The following is a 15,901-nucleotide window of genomic DNA, read 5'->3' on the forward strand; positions in this document are numbered from 1 at the left end:
TGCTCCTACACACACGCGCGGAGCCCGTGCCAAAACGTGGAACGAGGCATATGGTTAGAAACCGAGTGGGGAAGGCATGCCAACTGCTGATGCGCCCAGCTGGCTGCCTCTGCTTCATTGGTCCGAGTGAGCACTCTGCAAATAAGACCTGCTCAGACCCTGGAAAGGGTCCTGACAGATATCCGAAGAATTGCAGCTGGGATGAAATCAGTGAACCACTAGCAACACAGTCTGAGAAAAATCGAGGAAGCATGATCCTACGAAAATGATGAAAAGAAAGCAATAGAAACCTAAACAACACTACTATCATTATGAATTGTTAGATTTGACAGTAATTCTGCAGAGACTATATTAAGGGACAAACTCTTTATTTTTTTCTGCTATATTGACCCTAAGTAAATTGGTGACTTTTGTTTGAGACATCCTCTGAAAAGATGAAAATATAAAGGGGGCTGGGCACAGTGGCTCACACCTGTAATCCCAGCACTTTGGGAGGCCTAGGTGGGTGATCACTTGAGGTCAGGAGTTCAAGACCAGCCTGGTCAACATGGTGAAACCCCGTCTCTACTAAAAATACAAAAATTAGCTGGGCATGGTGGCACATGCTGGTGTTCCCAGCTACTGGAGAGGCTGAGGCAGGAGAATTGCTTGAACCTGGGAGGCGGAGGTTACAGTAAGCCAAGATCGTGCCACTGCACTCCAGCCTGGCGACAGAGCTAGACTCTGTCTCCAAAAAAGAAAAGGAAATATAAACGGGGAAATCTGTAAGAGAAAATATACCTCTATCGTATAATTTTTATAATACAATGTATATGTCCAGTGTGCCAAAAAGAGACCAAAATTATAGTTTCTTACTATTGTGTGAAATTGGCATGTTCTCACTGAATAAGGCTGGAATAAAATTGTTCCAGGCAGAAGTTAAGGTTTGCATTCCCATTATTACCTATTGTATGGCTCAGACATACTATTCTTTATTACTTTGTGTATTCAAAGAACTTCAAAGTTTGCATTCACAACGATTACTTTCCTTTTGTGTCAAGAATAATCTAGGAACAGTTCTCTACCGATGATCAAGGCAGAGAAATATTTTCTAAGCCCTCAAGGAAACTTCCCACCTTTGTAAGGTCAGAGGTTGACATATAGCCCTATATGTCAGACTTGGGCTAACAATCACATCGTTTCTCAGAGGGGCTCAACGCAGTCAGCTCTGAGTAGAGAGATGGTCCCTTACAGGACTTTAATGAGCTTGCTGCAAATCCGCACTGAACCCAAGCAGGGTCTGATTTCACAATTAGAAATTGGGATTGTCTGTTCTCTTAGTCTTCTGTCACATTTTTGTAGCGTGTGTTAATAGGTCCTTCAAATTCTTTTTAACTAACCCCTTAAATAGACTGCAATTTAAAAATGTCAGTGATGCAATACCATACAGGATAAATCATATTTCATATCTGAAAATGAGACTCATTTTTTTTTCTTTTGCAGAAAACCACTATCTTGGGTTAAATTAACTTTTGTTAAAATACATGTGGATTTGACATGGTGTTTTGTAGAAATTTTGTCTTAAAACAAATAGCAGCCTCTTCCCTGCTGTGATAGTATAGATTTGACCTATTTACTTAATCTGAGTCTCAGTCCCCTCAGTCACTGGCGAAATTGAGATTTGTGTGTCTATCCCAAAGGTTCACATTGAGGATTATATGCTTAGCACACAATAATCTCTCAAAAAATATGAGTTACTTATCTCTCCCTTCCCGCCCATTCACAAGCAATCTTTTTATCAAGACTTTGTGTTAAATATTCTTAAATAACAAAATTCTATTTTAGTTCTAATTGCTATTTCATCAAAACAAAATGCAAAAGAAAACAATAGTGTTTAAACCCTTGGACCTGGCTGAGCAAGGTAGCTCACGCCTGTAATGTCAGCACTTTGGAAGGCCAACGCGGGAGGATTCCTTGAGCCCAGGCATTCAAAACCAACCTAGGCAGCATAGTGAGACCTCCTCTCTACAAGAAAAAGCAAAAAAATTAGCTGGCCAGGCGCCGTGGCTCACGACTATAATCCCAGCACTTTGGGAGGCTGAAGTGGGTGGATCACTTGAGGTCAGGAGTTTCAGACCAGCCTGGGCAACATGGTGAAACCCCATCTCTACTAAAAATACAAAAATTAGCCGGGCATGGTGGTGAGCACCTGTAGTCCCAGCTACTTGGGAGGCTGAGGCAGGAGAATCACTTGAACCCAGAAGGTGGAGGTTGCAGTGAGCCAAGATTGCGCCACTGCCCTCTAGCCTGGGCGACAGAGCGAGACCGTCTCAAAAAAAAAAAAAAAAATTAGCCAGGCCTCATAGCACAAGTCTGTAGTGCCAGCTACTCAGGAGGCTGAAGTGGGAGAATCGCCTGAGCCCAAGAGGTTGAAGCTGCAGTGAGCCAAGATTGCACCACTGTACTCCAGCCTGGGATAGAGCAAGAAAAGAAAAGAAATAAACTCTTGGACCCATAATTTAGTGAATCCTTTGGAAATTGATTAGAGAGACTGAGACAGAACACACTCATCTACATACCTCCTTGCAGATATATTTCTCATTCAAATCAACTCAATGTCCTTTTTCACTTTAAATCTTCTCGTTCGTTCTTGTCCTCAAATCAGGATGTGCAGGGAAGTCGTAAAACAAGATGACACCAAAACCAAGAGCAGCAGGCAACCACGGAAGCATTTCACTGGAAGAGGCCCATTGTTACTTGTCAGGGCAGCAGGGGTGTAACCTTTGGAGTGAGGCACACCTGGCTTCAATTCCCACTTCTACCATATTCAACTGCATGATACCCGGCAAGGTGTTCAAGCTTGCTGAGTCAGTTTTGCTAATTGCACCACAGGTTTTACGCCGCTGCCTCTTAGCATTGGTCAAAGACCCAGGGGACTTTGCAGTGATGCTAATGAAACTTAATCACCAGGACTGCGCACTTACATGGGTCTCTTCCAAGGCCTTGTACCTCATCCTGTATTTGTCCTTTTCTTTTCTTTTTTTTTTTTTTTTTTTTTGCGGGGGGAAGGTATTTGTTTTTGAGACAGGGTCTCACTCTATTGCCCAGACTGGAGTGCAATGGCCATGGCTTACTGCAGCCTCGATCCTTCTACATCAGCCACCCAAGTAGCTGGGATCACAGGCATGTGCCACCATGCTCAGCTAATTTTTGTATTTTTTTTTTTTTTTTGTAAAGACGGGGTTTCACCGTGTTGCCTAGGCTGGTGTCAAACTCCTGGGCTCAAGCAATCCACCCATGCTGGGTTCCCAAAGTGCTGGGATTACAGGTATGAGTGGCCACACCTGGGCTTTGTCCGTGTTTTTAAACCAAGCTTCCCAAATTGTACAAACTTCAGGCCCTACAAATCCCAGATGTGCCCTTGTATGATGATTAAAAAGGATAATAAATGTAAGGTAACTGGCCAGTAGTCATTGTCCAATAAGCGATATTAATGTCACCAGATTCACAGGCTATAAGTTTGGATCTGTCCCTGGGTAAATGTAGAGAAGGCAACCACATAATGGCATTGCTTACAGGTTATACAAAATTTAACCCATCCTCTAATATGCCACACCTGAGCCTGCTGAGATGCCTGGCCCAATCTCTACCAACACTTGTAGTTTATGCCATAATTATACACAGCCGGGCGCTGTAGCTCACACCTGTAATCCCAGCACTTTGGGAGGCGGAAGTGGGTGGACACGAGGTCAGGAGTTGAGACCAGCCTGGCCATCATAGCAAAACCCCGTCTCTACTAAAAATACAAAAAAAAAAAAAAAAAATTAGGCCGGCGTGGTGGCAGGTGCCTGTAATCCCAGCTACTCGGAAGGCTGAGGCAGGAGAATCACTTGAACCTGGGAGGTGTAGGTTGCAATGAGCCGAGATCATGCCATTGCACTCCAGCCTGGGTGACAAGAGCAAGACTCCATCTCAAAAAAATTAAAAAAAAAAAGCCTTAATTATACACATGTAACCTCATTTAGGTGTATTAGGAAGGTAGGCTGCAAATGAACAGATCACAGGATGGGCCAACTTAAATGTGGAGAAAGAATTGTAAAAGCGAAGAGCAGAAACATGGGCTGAGCACAGTGGCTCATGCCTGTGATCCCAATATTTTGGGAGACCAAAGTGGGAGAAGCACTTGAGCCCAGGAGTTCAAGACTAGCCTGGGCAACATAGTGAGATTCCCGTCTCTACAAAAAATTTTAAAATTAGCCTGCATGGTGGTGAGCATCTGTGGTCCCAGCTACAAGGGAGGCTGAGAAGGGAGGATCCCTTGAGCCCAGGTGTTCAAGGCTGCAGTGAGCTAGGATCATGCCACTGTACTCCAACCTGGGTGAGAGAGAGAGATCCCGTCTCAAAAAAAAAAAAAAAAAAAAACACACACACACACACACACACACACACACACAATAGCATTTGCAAGGGTTCTGGGGGAGCCTCATCATGGAGAGCAGGGTGGGGACTGGGGGGCTAGAGAGCAAGAGCCAAGTGTGAAGCACTGCATGGCTCAGTGTGGCTGTTTGTCCACATGCGGTCTATCATCCAACTGCATCAGAACTGAACAGGGCCCAATCCTCCCATAGACTTGAAGTTTGAAAAACTTACATTTGTCTTATTTGAGTTCCTTTTTTTTTTTTTTTTTTTGAGACAGTCTTGCTCTTGTTGCCCAGGCTAGAGTGCAGTGGCGCCATCTCGGCTCACTGCAAGCTCCGCCTCCTGGGTTCACGCCATTCTCCTGCCTCAGCCTCCCGAGTAGCTGGGACTACAGGCGCCCGCCATCAAACCCGGCTAATTTTTTGTATTTTCAGTAGAGACGGGGTTTCACCGTGTTAGCCTGGATGGTCTTGATCTCCTGACCTCGTGATCTGCCCGCCTTGGCCTCCCAAAGTCCTGGGATTACAGGCGTGAGCCACAGCGCCTGGCCTAATTTGAGTTCCTGTCTTAGAAACTGACCAGGCCTCCCTGATGGTATCAGGAAACTGAGGCTTTCCAGAGCACAGCACCCAGACAATGAGATGCAACTGCTGGCTGTTGGCCAATTTGTCTTCCCTACCCCTCCTGTTTTCCTTCCCCACTATATAAACCCCTGCCTGTAGTCAGAGGGGTTGCAGAGTAGAGAGGGTCTTAAGGTTTCACCTCCCGTGTCTCTCCAAATAATGTTACCCATAGTAAAGCCTTTCTTCCTGGCAAGTCTCCTTGTCTCAGCAATTGGCTTTCTGTGTGGTGAGCAACCAAACCTAGAATGAACCGCTGGCATTCAGCAACAGAACCACCTAAGGAAACTCGATGAAAACACAAACTCCCCAGGCCTACCATGGCCCACTGGCTCAGGACCTCGGAGGTGGAGTTCAGGATTCTGCTTTTTAAACAAGCTCTCCACCAACTGATTTTGAATTCCATTTAGTTTAAGAGCCCTTGCTTATGGATGGAACCTGAAATGAAGAACTGATCAAATAGTTTTCAGGATTCCATATATATTCCAGTTGGCTCAGAAAAAGTCCACTTTTTTATTTTTTTTGAGAGAGAGTCTCACTTTGTCACCCAGGCTAGAGTGCAGTGGCATGATCTTGGCTCACTGCAGCCTCAACCTGCTGGGACTACAGGTGCATGCCACCATGCCCAGCTAATTTTTTTGTGTTTTTTGTAGAGATGTGGTTTCATCATGTTGAGCAGGCTGGTCTCGCACTCCTGAGCTCAGGTGATCAGGCCTCCCAAAGTGCTAGGATCACAGAAGTGACCCACCACACGTGGCCAGAAGTCCAATTTTCTACTGAGAGTTCCACCCTTCACCTCTCTTCCATAGTAAGGGGCAAGTGTCTGGCTTGTATATTTTCTTCCCTTCCTTCCTTGCTTCCTTCCTTCCTTTCCCCTTTAAGCTCTGTTGGACTTCATCCTTTCTTTTACTTTTTTTTTCTTTTTTTTCTTTTTGTGAGACAGAGCCTTGCTGTGTCACCAGGCTGGAGTGCAGTGGTGTGATCTGGGCTCACTGCAACCTCCGTCTCCTGGAGTCAAACAATTCTCCTGCCTGAGTCTCCCGAGTAGCTAGGATTACACGTGTGCGCCAGCATGCCCAGCTAATTTTTGTATTTTTAGAAGAGACGGGGCTTCACCACCTTGGCCAGGCTGGTCTTGAACTCCTGGCCTCAAGTGATCCGCCCACCTTGGCCTCCCAAAGTGCTGGGATTACAGGCATGAGCCACCGCACCCCGCCACATTTTCTTTCTTGATAGATACACTACAATTGTAGCTGAAGAACATGCTATTCAAACACATGTCACAATTTCAGCAAGATCAGGTGTATGAGATGGTCTAATGTTAGCTGAATGTGTATCTATTGCACAGAGAGATACTACCCTCCTGAAGAAAGTAGATAACAGTCATAAACCCTGAAACAAGGTTTCTAGTGGGATGGCAAGATGCTGCTTTCTGGGGATGTCCTGTTCAACCCTGTTATCAGTAGCTTGGATGGACACCTAGTATACGTGCTCACCTTACCTAGGAAAATGCAGACCTAGGACTATGCAGATGATATAAATCTAGAAGGAATAAATACCCAGAAATAGATAATGATCAGGTTGCAAAGTAACCCTCACAGGCTGGCCTAAGAACCAAAAACAAGTAAGATCATGGAACGGACAGAAGCATGAATGAAAAGGAAAAGCATCAGGATGGTTTCTGTTTGTTTATTTGTTCGTTTTTGAGATGGCATCTCACTCGGTCACCCAGGCTGGAGTGTAGTGGCATGATCTTGGCTCACTGCAACCTCCACCTCCCGGGTTAAAGCAATCCTCCCACTTCAGCCTCCTAAGTGTCTGGGATTACAGGCATGCACCACCACACCCAGCTAATTTTTTTTGTATTTTTAGTGGAGACGGAGTTTCACCATGTTGGCCAGGCTGATCTCAAACTCCTGACCTCAAGTGATCTGGCCGCCTCAGCCTCCCAAAATGCTGGGATTATAGGCGTGAGCCACCGTGCCTGGCTGAGGATGCTTTTTAAAATGTCATTGCAAAAAAGTTTTGTTTGAGCCTTACTGGTACTGCAATTCATATATGTGTGATTTTTCAGTTCTTGAAAGGAAATAATCCTACTCTATTCTATGCTGGTCAAACCACTGTTTTATTTAAACAGATTCACCTCTGAGCATGACATTTTAAAAGGAGACATTCTCAGGTTACCATGGAGCCAAAAGTGGATTTCAAGCATGATGAGGAATCCATAAACTACTATGTTTAGCTTGGGGGTGGGGGATGGGAACGTGTCTTTCTTCAAATAATAGATTGTCCATAGACTTACTGGGTTGATGCTAGGTAAGATCACGGGTATGTGAACGTTGTAAGAAGGCATATCACATTAAATGTAAAACAAGACAATGAAACTGTTCAAAATCTCCAGAAATGCAATAGAGAATTCAGAATAGAAGCGAGCTCCCTGTTGTGGAGGTAATCAAGCACAGACTGAATGATGACTCAGCCAGAATTGTTACCCAATGGATTCTTTCTACTGAGAGTGTTTAGGGAAGGGAGTCAATAAATCTGAGATGCTTTCAGCACCATAGAAAGGTTTCTATTATTTGTTTTTATCCTAGCTAGCTCAGGTTTCTGGAAGCAAGTTGAAACAGGAAAGTGAGTAGAAAGCAATGAGGAGTAGAGGCCAGGCGCGGTGGCTCACACCTATAATCCCAACACTTTGGGAGGCTGTGGCCAGGAGATCACCTGAGGTTGGGAGTTTGAGACCAGCCTGGCCAACACGGTAAAACCTCATCTCTACTAAAAATACGAAAATTAGCTGGGTGTCGTCGCGCCCGCACGTCTGTAATCCCAGCTACTCAGGAGGCTGTGGCAGGAGAATCGCTTGAACCAGGGAGGCAGAGATTGCAGTGAGCCGAGATTGCACCACTGCACTCCAGCCTGGGCAACAGAACAAGACTCTGTCTCAAAATAAATAAATAAATAAATAAATAATAAATAAATAAAATTCATGGGAAAAGCAGTGAGGAGTAGAAAGAAAAACCAAGAGGGGAAAGGCAGACATTCCAATAAATATGGATGGAGCATGTACTAAGCACCAGATGCTGCTCTAGACACTGGAGATAAAGCAGGGGAGAAGAAAATCAAGCCAAATCCCCCCACCTTCACAGAGCTTACATTCTATAAGGAGAGCATTATGAGAGGCAGTTGGGTAATTTTCTCCTGCTACAAGAACACAGAATAAAATAAAAGACAATGTGAGGAGGGAAAGGAAAGGCTAATTGTGCCAAGAAGGACTTATTAGAATGAATATGTTTCAACCTAGAGAAATCCCAAGATTGCTTATTCGTGAAATCTATTCCATATCAAGATTTGACTGGCTTCTCCAAAGCATTGCAGTCTATTCATTCAGAGAGGGCAGCACCTTTCTGCCCCACCCTCTTTGTAAACAGCGCCCAAATGACCGTCTAACTCCATCAATATTGACTGCCTTCCAGGGGTCACCACTTACCATATGTTCCATCCATCACTGCAAACAAGTTCCCCTTGACATATTGATTATTTCATTTTTCTTGTCTTTTAGCCAGAACCTCCTTTCTAATTAATGTATCTATCCTTGGTTCTATCAGTGTGTACATCTTGGACATGCACAAGCTCATACTGTCTACCTGAATTACATATGCAGCTCCCTGATTCCTGAGGCGGCTGTTTTCTGTCTCTGCTTAAATGATCTTGAACCCTGATCCTGTTTGCCTTTCTTTAGGAGAGATGTAAATACCTTGGCAAGTCCCAAGCCCAGGATTGCTTCAGTTTACATTTGTATTTTTTAAAAGTACGAATGTCTCTTTGTCACCTACAAGCATCTTTGATGGTGAATGGCTCCAGCTCTAAGAGTCTTAAATTATCAGACAAAACCGCCAACTTTCTCTCTGCTTTATGTCTAGTTTCTGCTAAATGCTGCTCACCACCAGGAATAGAGCTGCTGGACTCTGGAGGTCAACTATAAGGGTGTTGGAGTTAATAAGCTCAGCAAGTCACTGTACCTTGATCTTTACTTTCCTAGTGCACTCATATTTCTCTCCCTGGAATTAGATGCTCAGCTATCTGCCAGGGGACCTCTTTCCAGATACCCTCTGATTTGAACTAGCAGAAGGTTCCTCATGAGGCAGTCGTGGAAGAATAACAACCCACATAGCTCCTACGGTACTCTGCTTTTGGTGAAGGTTGCTGCATTTTTGCCAACCGGTCAAACCGATACCTCAATCATCAAAGATTACTATCCCTTGGCTTATGTCCTTGAAGGGGAAAAATAGCTACTGTGATTCTCTCCTTCATAAAGACTTATGCAGTAAGTGGCTGGGATTAAATGATACAATCACTTCATCTATCTGTTGGAAAGCCTGTCACCCTTATACCACATGTGCCAATTTTTCCCTTTACCAGAGGGGCTCAGTACTGCGAGATGCGGAAAAGGGAGCCTTATGATGCTGGGTAATATAATTCTAAATACCATCAAGCCCATAAAATGGGGAGTAAGTGATAAATAATTTATATTTCTCAGAACGACTGAATCTTATTACAAGTTCAGCAATGTGATATCCTCCCTCACAGCACAGACCTGGATGGGGAAAGGGATCAGAATTTCAATGGTTTGCCAGGGTCGGATTGAATTCCTGTTTAAAGACCTACGAACCTGATGTGAATCTGGTGGGCTTTTGTTCAGCAATTCCTAGAAAAAATGGTGCTCGTCTTTTAACAAGCGGGTCAGCACGTGATGGAAGAAATCTAATACAACAGGATAATCAGCACAAAAGAAATCTAATATAACAGGATAATTTGGTAAATGCGATAAAATATGGCAATAAGTAGCAGGGTTAAAATGCCATTGATGTTTCCATTATTTTCTCCAATCCAAATCTACCAGGATAAAGCAGGACAACCTGTTCATTTCTTTATTCCTAATTCATCTTTTCATTCACTCATCATTTGTTCACTGTCTTAAACACCTAGAATGTGTAAAATACTGTATTAGGAACTATGGGAGATGCAACCATGAATAGGTATGATTCCTATCTTCTAGTAGCTTCCATTCAAATACAGCATTCTGGACTAAACCTTAGCAAGCAGAACTTCAACTATTTATTTATTTATTTATTTATTTATTTATTGAGACAGAGTCTCACTCTGTTACCCAGGCTTGAGTGCAGTGGTGCCTTCTCAGCTCACTGCAACCTCTGCCTGCTGAACTCAGGTGATCCTCCCACCTCAGCCTCCCAAGTAGCTGGGACTACAGGTATACATCACCATGCCCAGCTAAATTTTTTTTTCTTTTTCTTTTTCTTTTTTTTTTGGAGAGATGGGATTTCACCATGTTGTCCAATGTGGTTTCAAACTCCTGGGCTCAAGTGATCCTCCCACCTCAGCCTTTCAAAGTTCTGGAATTACAGGAGAATTTCAATTTAAGAAAGGAAAAGTGGTTGGGCACAGTGGCTCACACCTGTAATCCCAGGACTTTGGGAGGCCAAGGCAGGTGTATCACAAGGTCAGGAGTTCGAGACCAGCATGGCCAACATGGTGAAACCGTCTCTACTAAAAATACAAAAAAAGCTAGGCATGGTGGTGCATGCCTGTAATCCCAGCTACTCGGGAGGCTGAGGCAGGAGAATCGCTTGAACCCGGGAGGCGGAAGTTGGAGTGAGCTGAGATCACGCCATTGCACTCCAGCCCAGGCAATAGAGTGAGACTCCGTCCCAAAAAATATATATAAAAAAGAAAGGAAAAGTGAGCATATGTGTGAGCTAAACACTCATAAATTATCTCTTTCTTTATCCTTATTATTATTATTTTTTAGACAGGGTTTTGATCTGTTCCCTCAGTCTCCCAAGTTAGCTGGGACTACAAGTACGTGCTACTATGCCCTGCTAATTTTTGTATTTTTAGTAGGGAAGAGTTTTGCCATGTTGGCCAGGCTGGTCTGGAACTCCTGACCTCAGGTGATCTGCCTGCCTCAGCCTCCCAAAGTGCTGGGATTACAGGTGTGAGCCACTGAGCCTGGCTCTTTATTCTTCTTTATGCTTCCTTATTTTGATGGTGTCTGCCTGAATCAGAACTGGTCCCACTTGAGAAGTATTTTCCTGGAGCCAGATCCCTTGTTCGAAATGCGACAGTTCAAATACACTTTCGTGTCTTAAATAGTATCATCAGAGCAAAGTCATTGCTCAAATGAGCGATTAATCTTTGTTTCATGCATTTTTTTTTTCATGACAAAAACAGAAACAACCAATGGTCAGTGGCAGAACTCTGAAAACAAACACCTCTACCTGCATGACCGAAACTCTAGATTGCCTTTCTTTGGTGGGAAAAATCTCACATATGAGCCCACTATAAGGTACATAGTTATTTTTGGCAAAGAGCTGATAATGTGCTCAATGAAAAACACCAATCGCTTTTTTTTTTGAGACCAAGTTTCACTCTTTTTGCCCAGGCTGGAATACAGTGGCATGATCTCAGCTCACTGCAACCTCCGCCTCCCAAGTTCAAGTAATTCTCCTGCCCCAGCCTCTCCAGTAGCTGGGATTACAGGCAAGTGCCACCATGCCCAGTTAATTTTGTATTTTTAGTAAAAATGGGTTTTCACCATGTTGGCCAGGCTGGTCTCGAACTCGTGACCTCAGGTAATCTGCCCACATCAGCCTCCCAAAGTGCTGGATTAGAGGCCTGAGCCACCACGCTTGGCCCATTTTTGCCTTTTATATTGAAGGAACAGCAATCCACTTGGAAAAGTAGCAGCAGTTTAGCCATGTAAGCACTCTCCTGGTATGTGGCTGTATTTTCTTTTAAGGTAGGCATCCAGAGTTTATTTTTTGGTCCAAAAGAGTTTATTAAATGAATTAACGTTACAGTTACAAATACACTTCTTGCAACATTTCTCCCTATCATTTCTGCAAGCTCCTTTGAGAGATGATCAAGGTGGGAGGACTGAGCGACACAGCTGAGGGCAGTAGCCTCTAGCTGCAAAATTTCAGTGACAGGGGACAGAGGCACGGGCATGGCCCGCTTTCTTCCAGCTGTGACATCAGGGGATTTCGGGCATAAGAGGGAAGTACTGCTTTCCCACTCACAGTGACTTAGAAGTTGATCCCCTTCTCCAGGTTTTGTCTCTGTAGCCCGGCTTGGACAAAACCAGGATGTTAAATTAGCAAGTGAATTAGCAAATTTCTCAAAACTACCCAAAGACACCAGCCTATTTTGTGCCTCTGAATCTGTTCTTGAATTGCTCACTCTGCCTGGAAAGGCCTTTGCCACCCAAACCCTTTTCTCCTCTAGAACACAACCTTATCTTTCAAAACTAGTTCAAGAACCATTCCCTCAAGAATAATAATAATAATAATAATTAAAATAATTTAAAAATAATTAAATTAAATATAATTACATAATAATTATTATTATTAAGGCAGAGTTTCATTCTGTTGCTGGGCTAGAGTGCAGTGGCTCAATCACAGTTCACTGCAGCCTCGACTTTCTGGGCCCGAATAATCCTCCCACCTCAGCCTCCTGAGTAGCTGAGACCACCTGCATACGCCACCACATCTAGCTAAATTTTAAATTTTTCTGTAGAGAGCGGTTCTCACTATGTTGCCCAGGCTGGTCTCGATCTCCCGGGCTCAAGCAATCCTCCCGCTTCGGCCTCTCAAAGCGCTTGGATTCTAGGCGTTAACCACTGTGCTGGTCTCCCATCATCTACTTCCCATTCTGCTCAGCAGAATTACCTCACTCCCTGGCCCCCGTCTTTACTCCTACTGCTGCTGTAACAAATTACCATAAACCTAATGACTTAACAGGTTTGGAGTGCAATGGTGCCATCTCGCCTCACCTAACAATTCTAGAGGTCAGAAGTCCTAAAATCACAGTGTTGGCAGGACTGTGTTCCTTCTAAAAGCTTTTGAAGAAAATGTGTTTCTTTGCTTTTTCCACCTTCTGGAGGCTGCCTGTATTCCCTGGCTTGTGGTCCCTTCCTCAAATCACTCTGATCTCTGTTACCAAGTTTCATCTCCCTCTCTGCAGCAACTCTCTTGCCTCCCTCTTTCACTGAATGGAACCTTTCTGATGATATTGGACCCACCAAAATAATCCAAGATAATCTCTCCATCTTGAGATCCACAGTGCATCTCAAAGTCCCTTCTCCCACGTAAAGTCACATATTCCCAGGCTCTGGGGATTAGGACGTGGACATCTCTGGGGGCCATAATTCTGTCTACCCGCTGTGAGCCCAGTGTTCCGTTTAGAAATGTCCATGTCAGCTGCATAACACTAAGGGACAATTTGTTTACAGAAGTCACCCTCAAAGGCTAACATCAGCCAGGTGCGGTGGCTCACGCCTGTAATCCCAGCACTTTGGGAGGCCGAGGCAGGTGGATCACTTGAGGTCAGGAGTTGGAGACCAGCCTGGCCAACACAGCGAAACTCAATCTCTACTAAAAATACAAAAATTAGCCACATGTGGTGACACACACCTGTAATCCCAGCTACTTAGGAGGCTAAAGCAGGAGAATTGCTTGAACCCGGGAGACAGAGGTTGTAGTGAACCAAGATCGCATCACGGCACTCCAGAGTGGGTGACAGAGCGAGGCTCCAGCTCAATAAAGAAAAGAAAAGACTATTATCCCCCAGAGCGAGGTATCTTGGGTCTTCAAGTTGTTTCTTCAGGGCCTAGAATGTTGCCTATGACTTAGCAGATGTTCAATAAATTAAACTGAATATTCGTGGCAAAGAAAACTAAGGGAAAAAGAGAGCAAGGACAATTTTGCTGTAAGGCTATTATTTGACAAGCAAGTAAAATCAACAGGCCAAAGTAAATGGTTGGAAGAAAAAGCACAATGAAATTCATCATTTTGTCATAAAGTTTCATAGATAAAACAACAAAATCCAACCTGTCTAGATCAGGGGTTGGCCAACTGCAGCCTGTGGCTGCCTGAGGTCAGGAGTTTGAGACAAGCCTGGCCAACATGATGAAACCCTGTCTCTACTAATAATACAAAAATTAGCTGGGTGTGGTGGCACACGCCTGTAATCCCAGGAGGCTGAGGCAGGAGAATCACTTGAACCTGGGAGGCGGGAGGCAGAGGCTGCGGTGAGCCGAGATCACACCATTGCACTCTAGCCTGGGCGACAACAGCAAAACTCCATCTCAAAAAAAAAAAAGTTTTACTGAAAGGCGGAGGGATCCATTTGTTAGCACACTGGCTGTGGCTGCTTTTGCACTATAATGGCAGAGTTGAGTAGTTTCAATGGAGACTCTAGGCTCTGCAAGCCTGAAATATTTACTGTCTGGCACTTTACATAAGATATTGGTTGACTACTGGTCTAGATAATTAGAAAGGTTAAATAAGAATTTTTTTTCAGGTTAGATGGGTAACTTGCCAACTCCGTAACAAGGTTCAGAAGGTGTCATATCTCACACATGCATGTAAACACTCGATGGTCATGCCCATGAACTACAAAAGCATCATTAAATCAGAATTTTGGCCGGGTGCAATGGCTCACACCTGTAATTCCAGGACTTTGGGAGGGCGAGGTGTGTGAATCACCTGAGGTCAGGATTTTGAGACCAGCCTGGCCAACATGACGAAATTCCGTCTCTCTTAAAAATATGAAAATTAGCCAGGCATGGTGGCACACGCCTGTAATCCCAGCTACTCAGAATACAGAGGCAGGAGAACCACGTGAACCCAGGAGATGGAGGTTGCAGTGAGCCAAGACCACGCCACTGGACTCCAGCCTGGGTGACAAGGCGAGACTCAGTCTCAAAAAAAAAAAATTCACAATTTTGTTCAAAGCAGGTTAGATTAAACATTCTGAAAGCGGAATTCATGGGTTCACGTGCGGCGTGACCAAAAACAAAAAACAAACAAACAAACAAAAAACCCAAAAATCAGAAAGCTGAATTCACGTATTTCACTATCATGGATATTGATTGATTGTCCATCTCTTTGGCTGGGCTGTCTCTTACTCTTACCCAGTAGATTAGTGGGTGACATTTTAATCCAAAGTCATGAAATTATAAAGCTGGTCAGTTTATTTATTTTGAATATCTTGATAGCTGGGATAAGAGCGTGGTATATCCCATTTCTTATTCAAAGATCAAACTTTAAATTTCCTGACTCCTTCATTGTGAACATGGACCAAATCATCATGTCAGTATTTAACAGGGGCAACTTTCCTTTTAGCATTGAAGGTACATCATTTCTCCTTCCTACTTGCCTCTTGTGAATGTATTCACAGACACTAGGAAGAAAGAGTCACTCTCTTATCTTTGATAGAAATTAACTTGTTTGGCCAAGTGTGGTGGCTATTGCTTGTAATCCCAGCACTTTGGGAGGCCAAGGCAGGAGGATTACTGAGCCCAGGACGTCAAGACCAACCTGGGCAACTTACTGAGAACCCATCTCTACAAAAAAAATACAAAAATCAGCCAGGCATGGTGGCACGTGATTGCAGTCCCAGCTACTCAGGAGGCTGAGGTGGGAGGATCACTTGAGCCTGGGAGGTCAAGATTATGATGAGCCATGATCGTGCCACTGCACTCTAGTCTAGGTGACAGAGCAAGATTCCATATCCAAAATTAAAAAACAGAGGGAAAAATTAACGTGTTTGTAAGAGTAAATTTATTTAGTGAGAATGAGGAGAAAAATCAATAAATAGGCTTCTTCCCCCCACAATACTACCTTCGAACCAAAATGGCTTTGTAGTTGTTTTGTGGTCTTTGTATGAAGTTAGAACTTCTAGTATGTTGCACTGAGGGAAAATATTTATTGATGAATTCATTTTTGCCACATCACTTTATTTATTTATTTATTTATTTATTTATATTTTTTTGAGACAGAGTCTCGCTCTGTCGCCCAGGCTGG

The 15,901-nt window shown here is 43.9% G+C and overlaps 1 non-coding gene across 1 annotated transcript; it reads right to left on the bottom strand.

Moving 5' to 3' along the window:
• Window positions 1-14,395: 14,395 nt before the first annotated feature.
• Window positions 14,396-14,500, bottom strand: LOC112204701 (small nucleolar RNA U13). Its single transcript, XR_002938368.1, has one exon. It is a non-coding gene; the product is annotated as a small nucleolar RNA U13 (small nucleolar RNA).
• Window positions 14,501-15,901: the final 1,401 nt, after the last annotated feature.

The sequence above is a fragment of the Pan troglodytes genome, chromosome 8 (assembly GCF_028858775.2).
Source record: "Pan troglodytes isolate AG18354 chromosome 8, NHGRI_mPanTro3-v2.0_pri, whole genome shotgun sequence".
In the NCBI taxonomy this organism is placed as follows: domain Eukaryota; kingdom Metazoa; phylum Chordata; class Mammalia; order Primates; family Hominidae; genus Pan; species Pan troglodytes.